Source organism: Rhinopithecus roxellana, chromosome 6, assembly GCF_007565055.1.
Source record: "Rhinopithecus roxellana isolate Shanxi Qingling chromosome 6, ASM756505v1, whole genome shotgun sequence".
In the NCBI taxonomy this organism is placed as follows: Eukaryota; Metazoa; Chordata; class Mammalia; order Primates; family Cercopithecidae; genus Rhinopithecus; species Rhinopithecus roxellana.
Genome location: NC_044554.1, coordinates 64,298,015 through 64,312,581, shown reverse-complemented (window position 1 = coordinate 64,312,581; position 14,567 = coordinate 64,298,015). Strand labels below are relative to the sequence as shown.

The 14,567-nt window shown below is 43.0% G+C and overlaps 1 long non-coding RNA gene and 1 pseudogene across 1 annotated transcript in view; both read right to left on the bottom strand.

The window, feature by feature from the left end:
- LOC115898344 overlaps positions 1 to 14,173 on the bottom strand; it is a 32,267-nt gene extending 18,094 nt beyond the window's left edge. Inside the window, exon 1 of the long non-coding RNA XR_004058060.1 lies at positions 14,129 to 14,173. This is a non-coding gene — a long non-coding RNA (uncharacterized LOC115898344). The remainder of the gene's footprint in view (positions 1 to 14,128) is intronic.
- LOC115898343 lies at positions 9,692 to 10,009 on the bottom strand (annotated as a pseudogene).
- Positions 14,174 to 14,567: the final 394 nt, after the last annotated feature.

The following is a 14,567-nucleotide window of genomic DNA, read 5'->3' as shown; positions in this document are numbered from 1 at the left end:
ATCCTAACTTAACTAATTACGTCTTCAAAGACCCTGTTTCCAAACCGGGCTACATTCTGAGGTTCCGCGTGGACATGAATTTTGAGTTGACACTGTTCAACCTAGTACAGTCTACTCACTGGCGCCCAAAATTCACACCCACGCCATGTACACAATATGTTCACCTTACCCCAAGACTCCCCAAAGTCTTAATCCTTCCAGTATCAACTCTAAATCCTAAATCTCATTTAAATGTCAACTCAAGAAGTCCCAAATCTCCTCATCTACATTATCTTAAAAGGTATGAGCAAGACTCTGGGAATGATCCATCTTGAGACAAAATTCCTCTCTGTTCATAGACCTGTTAAACCTAGAAAACAAGTGATCTGTTTTCTAAATGCAATGGCGGAATAGACATAGGATGGACATATTTCCATTCCAAAAGGGAGATAAATGGAAGGAAAAAAGGGGGTTATTGGTCTAAAGCTAGTTTGCAATCTAACGGAGTCAATTCCATTAGGTTTCAAAGCCTGAGAGTAATCCTCTGTGACTCGATGCTGTGTCTTCTGGGCCTTTATGGTAGCCCTGGCTTTACACTTTCAGGCCTCTGCCTCCATGGCTCTGCCTTCAGAGTCATTCTTCCTCCATTTTATTTCATCTCTGTCTCAATCAGTCTAGACTGGCAGTGTTTGTGTTGGTATAAAATTCTCAAAAACCTTGCCATCTGTGATGTCAAGGGAATCTATGCCAGTAGACACGAGGGTTCGTCATAGATTCTTCCTGGAGAGTTACATGCCTGCCTTCTGCTGAGATGGTTGGATCCATGAGTCACAGGCCTGATCTCCTTAGCAAATGGTTGCTGAGCCTCAGCCTTGGTGCTTTCTCCAGAGCACACTTTCTCAACTTTTGTCATGTGAATAAACTGAGAGCATTCTAAACCATGAAGTTCTGATTACTTTTCACTTAACAGTTCCTTCCTCTGTTTCTTTCGTTTGCATTTTACTATCAGCAACAAGGAGAAAGTAGGCCATGTCTTGAATGTGTAGATTAGTATTTTCCATCAACTTTGGGAAGTTTTCAGCCATTATTTCTTATTTTAATTTTTTATTTTAAGTTCCAGGGTACATGCGCAGGCTATGCAGGTTTGTTACATAGGTAAACATGTGCCATGGTGGTTTGCTGCACCTATCAACCCATCACCTAGGTATTAAGCTCCACATGCATTAGCTATTTTTCCTGATGCTCTCCCTCCCCCATCCCCCGCCGACAGGCCCCAATGTGTGGTGTTCCCCTCCCTGGGTCTATGTATTCAATTATTTCTTTGAATATTTTTTTCTATCTCTTTCTCTCTCCTCTCCTTCTGGTACTACCATTATGTGTATGTTGGTGCATCTAATGGTGTCTTCTCACTTTTCTCTAATGCTCTGTTCGTTTTTATCCATTGTTTTCCTCTTATGATTGTATAACCTCTATTGATCGGTCTTTAAATTCACTGATTCTCTTTGTTTGTTTGTTTATTTGTTTATTTATTGAGACAGGGTCTCACCCTGTTGCCCAGGCTGGAGTGCAGTGGTGCAGTCACAGCTCACTGCAGCCTTGACCTCCTGGACTCAAATGATCTTCCCACTTCAACCTCCCAAGTTGCTGGGACTACAGGTATGCACCACCATGCCAAGTTAATCTTTTTATTTTTTGTAGAAATGGGGTCATCTCACTATGTTGCACAGGCTGGTCTTGAACTTAAGTGATCCTCCTGCCTTGGCCTCCCAAAATACTGGGATTACAGGCATAAGCCAGTGCACCTGGCCTGATTCTTATTTTTGACAGAACAAATCTATTGTTAAGTCCCTGTGGTGAATTTTTCACTTTGTTCATAGTACTTGATATTCTCTGTTTGATGAGACATTGTCATCCTATCTCCCTTTACATCTTTTTGCATCATTGTTAGCCAGGGCCTAGTAGCATGGAGCTTCCCTCTCTGATGGCTCATGATAGGGTGCAGCCTTGGGGGTGCCCAGGATGTTCTCGACTAATAGAGAAGAGCATGATTTTACTTCCAAGCCTGGCTTCCTAGGAGTTGCCCTGGTCAGAGTAGTTTATTGTTCGATCAGTGTTTGTCCAGAGGTTCTGTTTAAGGCCTCTGTGCCAATGAGGCTTCTGCCCTTTGTTAACAGGCCTGTGTGTGGTTTAGAGAATATTTTCAAGTCTGCCCCATGCAACCAGAAACATGTGCACACCCTTTCCTGACCCCTAGAGCTGAATGTGCTTCCAGCGTGCTTTGATTTCTTTTTCCTGGCTCTCTATATGAAATTTTTAGCTGTTCTGCCATTGTGCTGTGTCATGGAGCTACCAGCCTCCTTAACTGCTGTCTTTCAAGGTCTCTGTTGTTTTCCACAACACCCTTAGGCAGCGTTCTCCAGGCTCTGTTCCAGTACAGCCTGTGTCCTCAAGTAGAGCTCTAAAGCTCTTTGTCATTATGGGCTGCTTTTCTTGCTGGGAGAACCCCAGGACACTGCATCAGAGCTGGGGGTGGGGCCCAGTGTTGCCTGTAGTGACACCTGGCTCTGTGAGTGGGCAGTGGAGGAAGCAGGGGAAGTCACTGATCCTCTCTGCTTGCCCCTCCTGGTGTAGAATCTCCTCCACTCTACAAACTGGCTGGGAGGAGAAAGGTCAAGTGATCCAGTCCCAGTATTCTCAGCCTGCCATGCCTTGAACAGAATTTCTCCCCTACAGTTGGGGTTGGGTAAGGGGAGGGACCAGATCCTGCCTGGAATACAGCTTCTGCAGCAGAGGACTGGGGAGGGAACTAGAAACCCTGGCAGCATGCCCCTACCTGGGTAAAACTTGTAGCCACAGACTGGGGGCTGCGAAAAACCTTACCGAGAATAGAGCTCTCAGGTAGAGTTTCCGTAACAGGGAGTGGGGAGGAGGAGTAAAAGAGTGGGTCATGCCTTAAATGCCATAGACAGATTGTTCTTACTAAGATTTAGTAAGAACTTCAATAATATTTCTCCATTTGCTCTATGCCCTTAGAACAATTTCCAGATTTTATATGATTGTGTTCTGTTTTACAATTAAAAAAAAAATTTTTTTTAATTGTCTTTGAGATAGGATCTCCCTCTGTCACCCAAGCTGGACTCCAGTAGTACCGTCACAGCTCACTACAGCCTCTGTTTCCCAGGCTCAAATGATCTTCCCATCTCAGCCTCCCGAGTAGCTAGGGCCACAGGTGTGCACCACCATGCCTGGCTAATTTTTTTTTTTTAATTGTTTTTGTAGAGACATGGTCTCACCAAGCTGCCTAGGCTAGTCTTGAACTCCTGGATTCAAGCAATCCTCTCACCTCAGCCTCCTGAAGTGCTGGGATTACAGGTGTAAGTCACTATGCCCTGCTCATTTATTCTTTATATTCTTCACTCATCAGGGAAACCTCTTTTTGGGTGCACAGCCCATGATGGCAAGCGTGCCTCTGAACCCGGTAGCATTTGTTATGTATGCTTTGCCCAGTTAGCTACCTTCTGTGCATAGGTGTCACCTCCCTGGCTGGGCCATGAGATGTTCTTATGCTTTTTTATAACTCCTGTACCCTAGATACTCAGTAAATATCTGTTAAATGATATGAAACCCAAAGCAGCATGAACAACAGAAGAATAACTTGTACCGGACATCCACGTAACTAATCTCAGTGATACATCCACCCAATATACTATTCATTTTTATAACAGTTTTATTGAGATATAATTCATATACCATACAATTAACCCATTTAAAGTATAAAGGCAATGGCTTTAATAAATACATGGAATTTCACAACAATTACCATAATTCTAGAACATTTTCATCACCCCCATTACTAATTTTTCCCCATCTTACCCCAAGCTCCTACCCCTAGGAAAATCTACTTTCTGTGTTTATGTGGATTTGCCTATTCTACATTTCATTTTATACAAATGGAATCACACACTATGTGCTTCTTTGTGACTGGCTTCTTTCAGTTAGCGTAATGTATTCAAGTCTCATCCAAGTTGTAGCATGTTTTGGTAATACCTTTATTTATTTATTTATTATTTTATTTATTTATTTATTTATTTATTTTGAGACAGAGCTCTGTTGCCCAGGCTGGAGTGCAGTGGCACGATTTCGGCTCACTGCAACTTCCACCTCCTGGGTTCAAGCAATTCTCCTGCCTCAGGCTCCTGAGTAACTGGGATTACAGGTGTGCACCACCACACCGGGCTAATTTTTGTATTTTAGTAGAGACGGGGTTTCACCATGTTGACCAGGCTGATCTTGAACTCCTGACCTCAGGTGATCTGCCCGCCTCAGCCTCCCAAAGTGCTGGGATTATAGGCGTGAGCCATCATGCCCTGCCAATTTTATTTATTTATTGGGGGATGGGGGTCTTACTTTGTGGTCCAGGCTGGAACACAGTGTGATCATAGCTCACCGTAGCCTCCAACTCCTGGGCTCAAGTGATCCTCCAGCTTCAGCTTCCCGAGTAGCTGGGACTACAGGCACACACCACTATGCCAGGCTAATTTTTGTTTTTTTGTAAAGACAAGGTCTTGCTTTGTTGCCCAGGCTGGTCTAGAACACCTGGCTTCAAGGTATCCTCCCACCTCAGCCTTGAAAAGTGCTGGGATTACAAGCGTGAGCCACCACACCCAGCTATTCCTTTCTTTTTATTGCTGAATAATATTTTGTGGTATATACATACCATATCTTATCTACTCATCAGTTGATGAACATTTGAGTTGTTTCCACCCTTTTTTGACTACTACGAATAATGATGCTATGGACATTCATGTGCAAGTGTTTATATGGATATGTTTTCACTTCTCTTGGAGATATACACAGGAGTGGAACTGCTGGGTTGTATGGTAACTTTATGATTAAGCTTTTGAGGAAATACTAGACTGTTTGCCAAAGCAGCTGCACCATTTTACATTCTCACCAGCAGCATATGAGGGTTCCAGTTTCTCTTCATCCTCACCAACACTTGTTACTTGTCTTTTTGATATAGCCATCCTGGTGGCAGTAAGGTAGTAGTTCATGTTGGCTTTGATTTGCATTTCCTGGTGGCTAATGATGTTGAGCGTCTTTCTTGTGCTCATTGGACATCTTCTTTGGAGAAATGTCTATTCAAATCCTTTCCCCCATTTTTAGATTAGCCTGTTTGTCTTTTTATTACTTAGTTGTTAAAACACTTAATATATTCCAGATATAAGTCCCTTATCAGATATATGATTTGCACGTTTCTCTCATTCTATGGGTTTTTTCACTTTCGTGACAGTGTCCTTTGAAGCACAGAAGTTTATTTTGATGACATCTAGTTCATCTAATGCTTTGTTGTTTGTTGCTCTTCTTTATCCTTAAAAATTGTGGATATGAAGATGGTACAGAGAAAGAAAATGCTTATGATGAATGTGTTAATTTGTTAGAACATGATATATATCTAATTCAAACCAAAAAAAAAAGTGTTTTTTTCTGAGACAGGGTCTTGCTCTGCCACCCAGCCTGGAGTACAGTGGTAGGATCACGGCTCGTTGCAGCCTTGACCTCCCAGGCTCAGGTGATCCTCCCACCTCAGCCTCCCTGGTAGGTGGGACTACAGATGCGCACCACCAATCCCAGCTAATTTTTTGTATTTTTTTTTATAAAGACAGGATCTCGCCATGTTGCCCAGGCTGGTCTTGAACTCCTGGGTTTGAGTGATCTGCCGGTCTCAGCCTCCCAAAGTGCTAGAATTACAGGTGTGAGACCCTGCACCCGGCCAAACAAATTTTAACAGAAAAAAAAAAAATTATTGCTCATAAATTCTGAAGATGTTTGAGCAACACTAATCCATGGAAGGCCAAGGACGTATACTTAAGAAAAGAGCTAGATTCATAATCTCTAATAGCACCAGAGTGCTATCTCCAGCTCTCCCCTCACTTATTCTAGTTACATAGCCAGAAACACCATCCCTGGGAGCTCCAAATTTACATCTCACAATTCTGATGTCATGGAAGGATTGTTCATGTGGTTCATGTGTCCACGTTCCTAGCAGAAGCAGATCTGCTGCCTGCCTCCTGCCCCTCACAGTACATGCCAACCCCCATCCTCCGCAAGACACCTTATATGCAAAGCTATTTGGCTGGACACAGTGGCTCATGCCTGTAATCCCAACACTTTGGGAGGCTGAGGCAGTCAGATCACCTGAGGTTAGGAGTTCAGGACCAGCCTGGCCAACATGGCAAAACCCTATGTCTACTAAAAATACAAATATTAGCTAGGTGTGGTAGCAGATGCCTGTAATCCCAGCTACTCAGGAGGCTGAGGCAGGAGAATAGTTCAAACCCAGGAGGTGGAGGCTGCAGTGAGCTGAGATCACTGCCACTACACTCCAGACTGGGCAACAGAGCGAGACCTCATCTCAGAAAAAGAAAAGAAAGGAAAGAAAGGAAAGGAAAGGAAAGGAAAGGAAAGGAAAGGAAAGGAAAGGAAAGGAAAGGAAAGGAAAGGAAAGGAAAGGAAAGGAAAGGAAAGGAAAGGAAAGGAAAGGAAAGGGAGGGGAGGGGAGGGGAGGGGAGGGGAGGGGAGGGGAGGGGAGGGGAGGGGAAGAGAAGGGAAACTATTTTCTGGAAAGATGTACAAGACTTAAAGTGATCACTGGGGATAAGGGTGGAGGAGAGGGACTGTCACTTTTTACACTTTTTATTATGTGCATGAATTACTTAAAATTTTTTTGAAACAAAGTGAATCTTTAATGTTTATAAGAAAAAAATGTGTATGGGAGAAAAGATAGGAAAGAAATATTCCAAACGCTAGCAAGTGACAGATGTATTAAGACAATGAAGTCAGTCAGGCGTGGTGGCTCACACTTGTAATCCCAGCACTTTGGGAGGCCGAGGTGGGTGGATCACGAGGTCAGGAAATGGAGACCACCCTGGCTAAGGCGGTGAAACCCCGTCTCTACTAAAAAAAATAGAAAAAATTAGCAGATGTGGTGGCAGGCACCTGTAGCCCCAGCTACTTGGGAGGCTGAGGCAGGAGAATGGTGTGGACCCAGGAGGCAGAGCTTGCAGTGAGCCGAGATGTGCTACTGCGCTCCAGCCTGGGCGACAGAGCAAGACTCCATCTCAAAAAAAAAAAAAAAAAAAAAAGACAATGAAGTCACGTGTGATTGTTTTCTTTTTTCAATTTTTTCCCAAATTTTTTGGTAAACTGATGATATAATTTTATACCAAATATAATTTTTTTAAAAATAGAACCGTATAAAAGCTAAAGAAATCCTTCAGAGATGTTTTTGGAAAGCGAACTTTAAATGAAATAAGCAAATAAATACATACTCTCCTCCCAAATGTGTTATTTTGGGAAAAACATCTGGATTTCCACACCTTTGTTGTGCATAAAGCAGGGCTGACCCAGACTCCCTCTGTTCTTTTGGTGCTGGTGGTCGTGATTGCTGCTGGCAAGTATAGGAATCAGAGAGCTGAGCAAAGAACATTTTCTGTCATCCATGCTGGCCCAAGTCTGGTTCTGGGGTAATAAGCTGGGAAATAGCCATGAGGTTTTAGAAGCCTAGAGATGGTGACAAAGCTCCTTGATAAGAGAAGCGAAGTTAGGATCAAAGCCTGCTTGACTGCTCTAGTGTTGTTGAACATAGTCCACCTGAATCTATTCTACAGGAATCTACTCAGCCACAGACCTAGCTGCAGGGATGACCTTGGATTGCTGTTAGCAGATTCCCTTCAGCCTCAGCCCTCATATGCCTCTTTCTCCTTTCCTTAGTAATCTCTTATATAGTCCCCATAAGACTCCCAATCTCTATGAGGCTTACCCTTAATCTCTAAACTCTGAACTAACAAAGGTATCTCGTGATTCCCTCTCCTGAGCACTTGCCATGGCTTTTACCAAATCCATATCAGGGAGCAGAAAGGGTGAGTTGATGACTGGGTAGAAGATGACTAAAGTGACCATATTTCTAACAAACAAGTTTAAGTGTGGACCAGGCAGAGCCAAGTAAGATGAATGAGGGACTGGAAGAAAGCCAGCTCTTTCCTTTCTCTCCAGCACCAAGATTCAGCCCCAGGCTGTGGGAGTAGGAATAATATAGTTAAGAATGGTATTGATTTTCCCATGGGACTCTCCAAGGAATATTCCAAGCTTAAGAGATATTGCCTTATATTATTTGTTTATTCATGTTGTTACTTCAGCTCAGCCACCATATTTTGTACACCAGTGCAAATTGCTTCATAGTTTGCCTATGGTTGTGTGTTAAGGCCAGTACAGGCCATCAAAACCCACAGCATCTCAACATCTGAGGATGTCCCAGGGCTGGGTCTGGTCCTTCTCTCTTTTTTTTTTTTTTTTTTTTGAGACAGAGTTTCACTCTAGTTACCCAGGCTGGAGTGCAGTGACGCAATCTCGGTTCACTACCACCTCTGCCTCCAGGGTTCAAGTGATTCTCCTGCCTCAGCCTCCCAAGTAGCTGGGATTACAGGAATGTGCCACCACACCTGGCTAATTTTGTATTTTTAGCAGAAACAGGGTTTCTCCATGTTGGTCAGGCTGGCCCTGAACTCCCGACCTCAGGTGATCTGCCCGCCTTGGCCTCCCAAAGTGCTGGGATTACAGGTGTGAGCCACCACGCCCGGCCAGTCTGACCCTTCTAACCCTTCCATTCAAAGAATCAAGCTAACTTCCAAGATGGGGGAATTGAGGAATGTTCCTGTTCACAGAGACATTCTCAACCTTGTGTAAGAGAATAGGATGGCAATGAGAACACATGGACACAGGGAGGGGAACATCACACACCAGGGCCTGCCAGTGGGTGGGGGAACATGCGGAGGGATAGCATTAGGACTAATACCTAATGCATGCAGGGCTTAAAACCTAGATGATCGGTTGATGGGTGCAGCAAACCACCATGGCACATGTATACCTATGTAACCTGCACATTCTGCACATGTATCTCAGAACTTTAAGTATAATAAAATAATAATAATAATAATAATAATAATTTAAAAATAAAAGAAAATAGGAGAGTGGCAAATAGTACTGGCCTGGGACCAAATTCAGAGCTGGCAAACTCCTGGAATAGAAAGTTGTCCCTTTGTAGTATACATCCAGAAGCTCCTGAGAGTCAGCTGGTTTCCTGCTATTAACCTGAATTTGGTTTTACTTAATGGATTCTGGTCCCTTTCTCTGGTCCTGTTTTAAGCTTGGGCCATGATGTCCTGGGGCTTGAGGGTGAGCAGCAGGAGCCTCTGTAAGGGGAACAGAAATGGTGTGTGGAGGGGCACAGGGCAGGTAAATCCAGAAGAGTTTTCAGAGGGGGTCAAGATTCCATGTTCCAGTTTCGGGCCTGTACAGAGCTAGGAGCATCTGAGGCTGGGTCAGGATTTAAGGAGAAAGAGAGAAGATCCCAGAAACAAAACAACAAAATAACATTATGAAAGCTGAGGGGCTGGCAAATGCAATGTGACATTTTGTTCTTTTTTTTTAATTGACATATAATAACTATATATATTCATGGGGTACATAGCGATGTTTTGATACATACAATATCTAGTGATTAGATAAGGGTAATTAGCATATCCATCATCTCAAACATTTATCATTTCTCTCTGTTTTTTAATTCTGGTGTATGAAATCTATTAAATTATGGTACACATAAAAAATTCATGAGATATTTCTCTTTTGTAATAAACAACGCAGTGGCCAATTATCACTCATGAGTAGCTTTTTTCAGATAAGCTATCAAGTCCACCCTTTCTCCCTTCTTCTTAATGCCACCAAAGATCATTTTTGTTTCAGGGATGTAATTCTTTGGATTCTCCAAATGATCTATCAGTGTGTCCTCTCCTCAGGTGATGCCTTTGTTCTTGCTGGTGTCTCTGTAGCAGAATCCAATGGCCTGACCTGTCTTCCACCCAAAGAGACCGTGGAGATTAAGCTCAGTCTTGTGCTTGCCTCCATTTTCCGTGGTGTGGCACTGGGCACACTTCTGAACACAAATATTCTTGCTTTTCTCGACATCACTCATATTTAATTCTCTCTTTTGTCGCTGGCACTGTGAAGGTTCCCCCTTAGAAACCAGATGTCCCACTCTTTCATTTATCATTTCTTTGTGTGGAGAACATTCTATATCTATTTTTTAGCTACTCTTTTGTTTCTTTTTTTTTTTTTTTTGAGATGGAGTCTTGCTCTGTTGCCAGGCACAATCTCGGCTCACTGCAACCTCTGCCTCCCAGGTTCAAGCGATCCTCCTGCCTCAGCCTCCCTAGTAGCTGGGATTACAGGTGCATGTCACTCCGCCTAGCTAAGTTTTGTATTTTCAGTAGAGATGGGGTTTCACCATGTTGGCCAGGCTGGTCTCGGACTCCTGACCTAAAGTGATCCGCCTGCCTTAGCCTCCCAACGTCCTGGGATTACAGGCGTGAGCCACTGCACCTGGTTCATTTTAGCTAATTGAAACTATATAATATATTATTGCTACATCCAGTCATTCTACAGTGGTATAGAACAGGGGTCCCCAACCCCTGAGCCATGGTCGTGTAATGGTCTGTGGCCTGTTAGGACCTGGGCCATGCAGCAGGAGGTCAGAAACAGGCTACAGAAGCTTTGTCTGTATTTACAGCTGCTCCCTGTTGCTCACATTACCGCCTGAGCTCCGCCTCCTGTCAGAGCAGTGGCAGCATTAGATTCTCACAGGAGCGCGAACCCTATTGTGAACTGCACATGCCAGGCTCCTTATGACAGTCTAATGCTTGATGATCTGTCACTGTCTCCCATCACCCCCAGATGGGACCATCTCGTTGCAGGAAAACAAACTTAGGGCTCCCACTGATTCTACATTATGGTGAGTTGTATGATTATTTCATTACATATTAATATTATGATGCAATAATAATAGCAATAAAGTGCACAATCAATGTAATGGACTTGCATCATCCTGAAACCATCCCCTACACCCTGGTCTGTGGAAAAATTGTCTTCCTTGAAACTGGTCCCTGGTGCCAAAAAGGTTGGGGACGGCTTGTATAGAACACTAGAACTGATTCCTTCTATCTAGCTGTAATTTTGTATCATTTAATAAACATCTATCTCCCACTTCCCTCTGCCCTTCCAGCCTCTAGTATCCTCTGTTTTACTTTTTACTTTTATGAAATCAACTTTTCTTAGCTTCCACATAGGAGTGAGAACATGCAGTATTTAACTTTCTGTTCCTGGCTTAATTCACTTAACACAACATGCTTCAGTTCTATCCATATTACTTCAAATAACTGGATTTCATTCTTTTTTTAATAGCCGAATAGTATTCTATTGTGTATGCATACCACATTCCCTTTATCCATTCATCTGTTCTTGAACACCTAGGCTGAGTCTATATTTTGGCTATTGTGAATAGTGATGCAATAAACATAGGGGCACAGATGTCTCTTTGATACACTGATTTCTTTCCCTTTGAATAAATGCCCAGTAGTGGGATTGCTGTATCATATGGTAGTTCTATTTGTAGTTTTTTGAGGAACCTCCAACTCTTCTCCATAGTGGCTGTACTAGTTTACATTCCCACCAACAGTGGATAAGAGTTCCGTTTTTCCACATCCTCACCAGCATTTGTTATTTTTTTGTGTGTGTTTCTGATAATAGCATCCTAACTGGAGTGAGATGATACTTCATGGTGGGTTTGATTTGCATTTCCCTGATGATTAACAATGTTGAGCATTATCTTGTATATTTGTTGACCATCCATTTGTATGTCTTCTTTTGAGAAATATCTGTTCAGATCATTTGCCTTTTTTTTTTTTTTTTTTTTTTTTTTTTTTTTTTTTTTTTTGAGACCAAGTCTTGCTCTGTCACCCAGGCTGGAGTACAGTGGCATGATCATGGCTCACTATAACCTCTGCCTCCCAGGTTGAAGCAATTCTCCTGCCTCAGCCTCCTGAGTAGCTGGGATTACACCCACGTGCCACCACACCCAGCTAATTTTTTATATTTTTGTTAGAGAGGGAGTTTCACCATGTTGGCCAGGCTCGTCTCCAACTCCTGACCTCAAGTGATCCACCCTCCTGACCTCAAATGATCTGCCTGCCTTGGCCTCCCAAAGTGCTGGCCCATTTGCCCATTTTTTAATTGAATTGTTTGCTTTTTTGCTGTTGAGGTGTTTGAATTCCTTGTATGTTCTAGATAATAATCCCTTGTTGGATGAATAGTTTCCAAATATTTTCTCTCATTCTGTTGATTGTATTTTCACTCTATTGATTGTTCCCTTTGCTGTGTAGAAGTTTTTTAGTTTGATATAATCCCATTTGTTTATTGTTACTTTTGTTGCCTATGCTTTTGAAGTCTTATAAAATCTTTTCCCAGACCCATCTCCTGAGGCATTTCCCCATGTTTTCTTCTAGTAGTTCTATAGTGTTGGGTCTTACATGTAGGTCTTTGATCCACTTTAAGTTGATTTTTGTATAGGATGAGAGTCAGGAATCTAGTTTCATGCTTTTGCATATGAATATCCAGTTTTCCCTCAACCATTTATTGATGAGACTATCAATAAGGGTTCTTGGCACCATTGTCAAAAATCAGTTAGCTGTAGATACATGGATTAATTTCTGGGTTCTCTATTGTTCCAGTGTTCTATGTGTCTGTTTTTATGCCAGTGCCATGCTGTTTTGCTTACTACAGCTTTGTAGGATATTTTAAAGTCTGGTAGTGTGATGCCTCCAGCTTTGTTTTTGCTTTGACTATTTGGGGTCTTTTGTGGTTCCATATACATTTTAAGATTTCTTTTTTCCATTTCTATGAAGAATGTCATTGGTATGGTATTTTGATATGAATTGCATTAAATCTATAAATTTCTTTGTGTAGTCAGATTTTGTTCTGAATGCTAAAACTGCAGGTATAAATAGGATGGCACTGCTGGCTCAGAGGAAGATCTGATTAGCCAGGGTGCCCCCCTAATAGCTCTGATTTCACTAGTTCCCAATCTTCTCTCAGTACTTTGAGGGATTAAGACAAAAATGTCACATCATAGGTCTGATGCTGAAACAAGTTTGTTCCTTTAATGAGATAGTTTTTGACAAATTGGATCCAATGTCTCCTGTTAAAATGGAAATACATATTTGGAGTGGTGGTAGGGCAGGTAGACAAGTAACAAGCCTGAGCAGCCATCAGCACATTAGTATGAATTAATTTAGGAACAAAGAAAAACTTCCTGGGAGGATATGATCTATAGTGGGATGGTTGGGAGCGGGTTGTTAGTGGTGGTGATAATGGGTTATTTTAATTTTGAATGTGTATGTTGCAGGGAAGGAAAAAGTTGGAGAGTTCAGAGCCAAAGTCATGCTGAGTGACAGGTGGAAGACAGTCTGATGGATCATAGTCACTGTTCTTAAAGAATACATAATTCAGGCCACGCGCGGTGGCTCAAGCCTGTAATCCCAGCACTTTGGGAGGCCGAGACAGGCGGATCACGAGGTCAGGAGATCAAGACCATCCTGGCGAACACGGTGAAACCCCGTCTCTACTAAAAAAAATACAAAAAACTAGCCGGGCGAGGTGGTGGGCGCCTGTAATCCCAGCTACTCGGGAGGCTGAGGCAGGAGAATGGCGTAAACCCGGGAGGCGGAGCTGGCAGTGAGCTGAGATCCGGCCACTGCCACTGCACTCCAGCCTGGGCGACAGAGTGAGACTCCGTCTCAAAAAAAAAAAAAAAAAAAAAAAGAATACATAATTATAATTCAGGTTTGCATGAGACAAGATGAACCACTGACATCCTAATTTCTCAAAGTAGTCATTGGAAATGGAAACAAGAGTCAGGATTTATTGGAGGGTATAGTCACACAGAAGGGGTTCCTGAAGGTGAGGGACCCTTTCACCTCCCCACTGGGCAGAAGGCACTTGCCAGAAGAAAGGGTTGCAAAAGAAGGTTGAACTCAGCAAGAAAAGTGCCTTGGACCAGTCTCTGTACTGCTAAGTAGGACCTACCACCCCAGCCTGCCAATCCCTACGTAGGCCCTGTCTTCAATAAACACTAGAGTTCACTTACCTTCCATTCCAAGAACCAATCTGATGTCTGTTGTGTTAGTCTGTTTTCACACTGCTGATAAAGACATACCTGAGACTGGCTAATTTACAAAAGAAAGAGGTTTAATGGACTTACAGTTCCACATGGCTTGAGAGACCTCACAATCATGGCAGAAGGCAAGGAGAAGCAAGTCACATCTCACATGGATGGCAGCAGGCACAGAGAGAGCTTGTGTAGGGAAACTCCTGTTTTTAAAACCATCAGATCTCATGAGACTTATTCACTATCATAAGAACAGCATGGGAAAGACCTGTCCTCATGATTCAATTATCTCCCACCAGGTCCCTCCCACAACACATGGGAATTCAAGATGACATTTGGGTGGGAACACAGCCAAACCACATCATCTGCTGTGCCTCATCCCACAGATAGCACACTTCCTAATCTATCAAGAGTTCAGCATTTTGTGAGTGGTCAGGATCTCACCCTTCATTTAACCAACTAACCACCACCAGCCAACCACCACCATCAGAGGTGGGCCTAAGGAGGGCCTTGGGGTCTTCGGGAAGTGGGC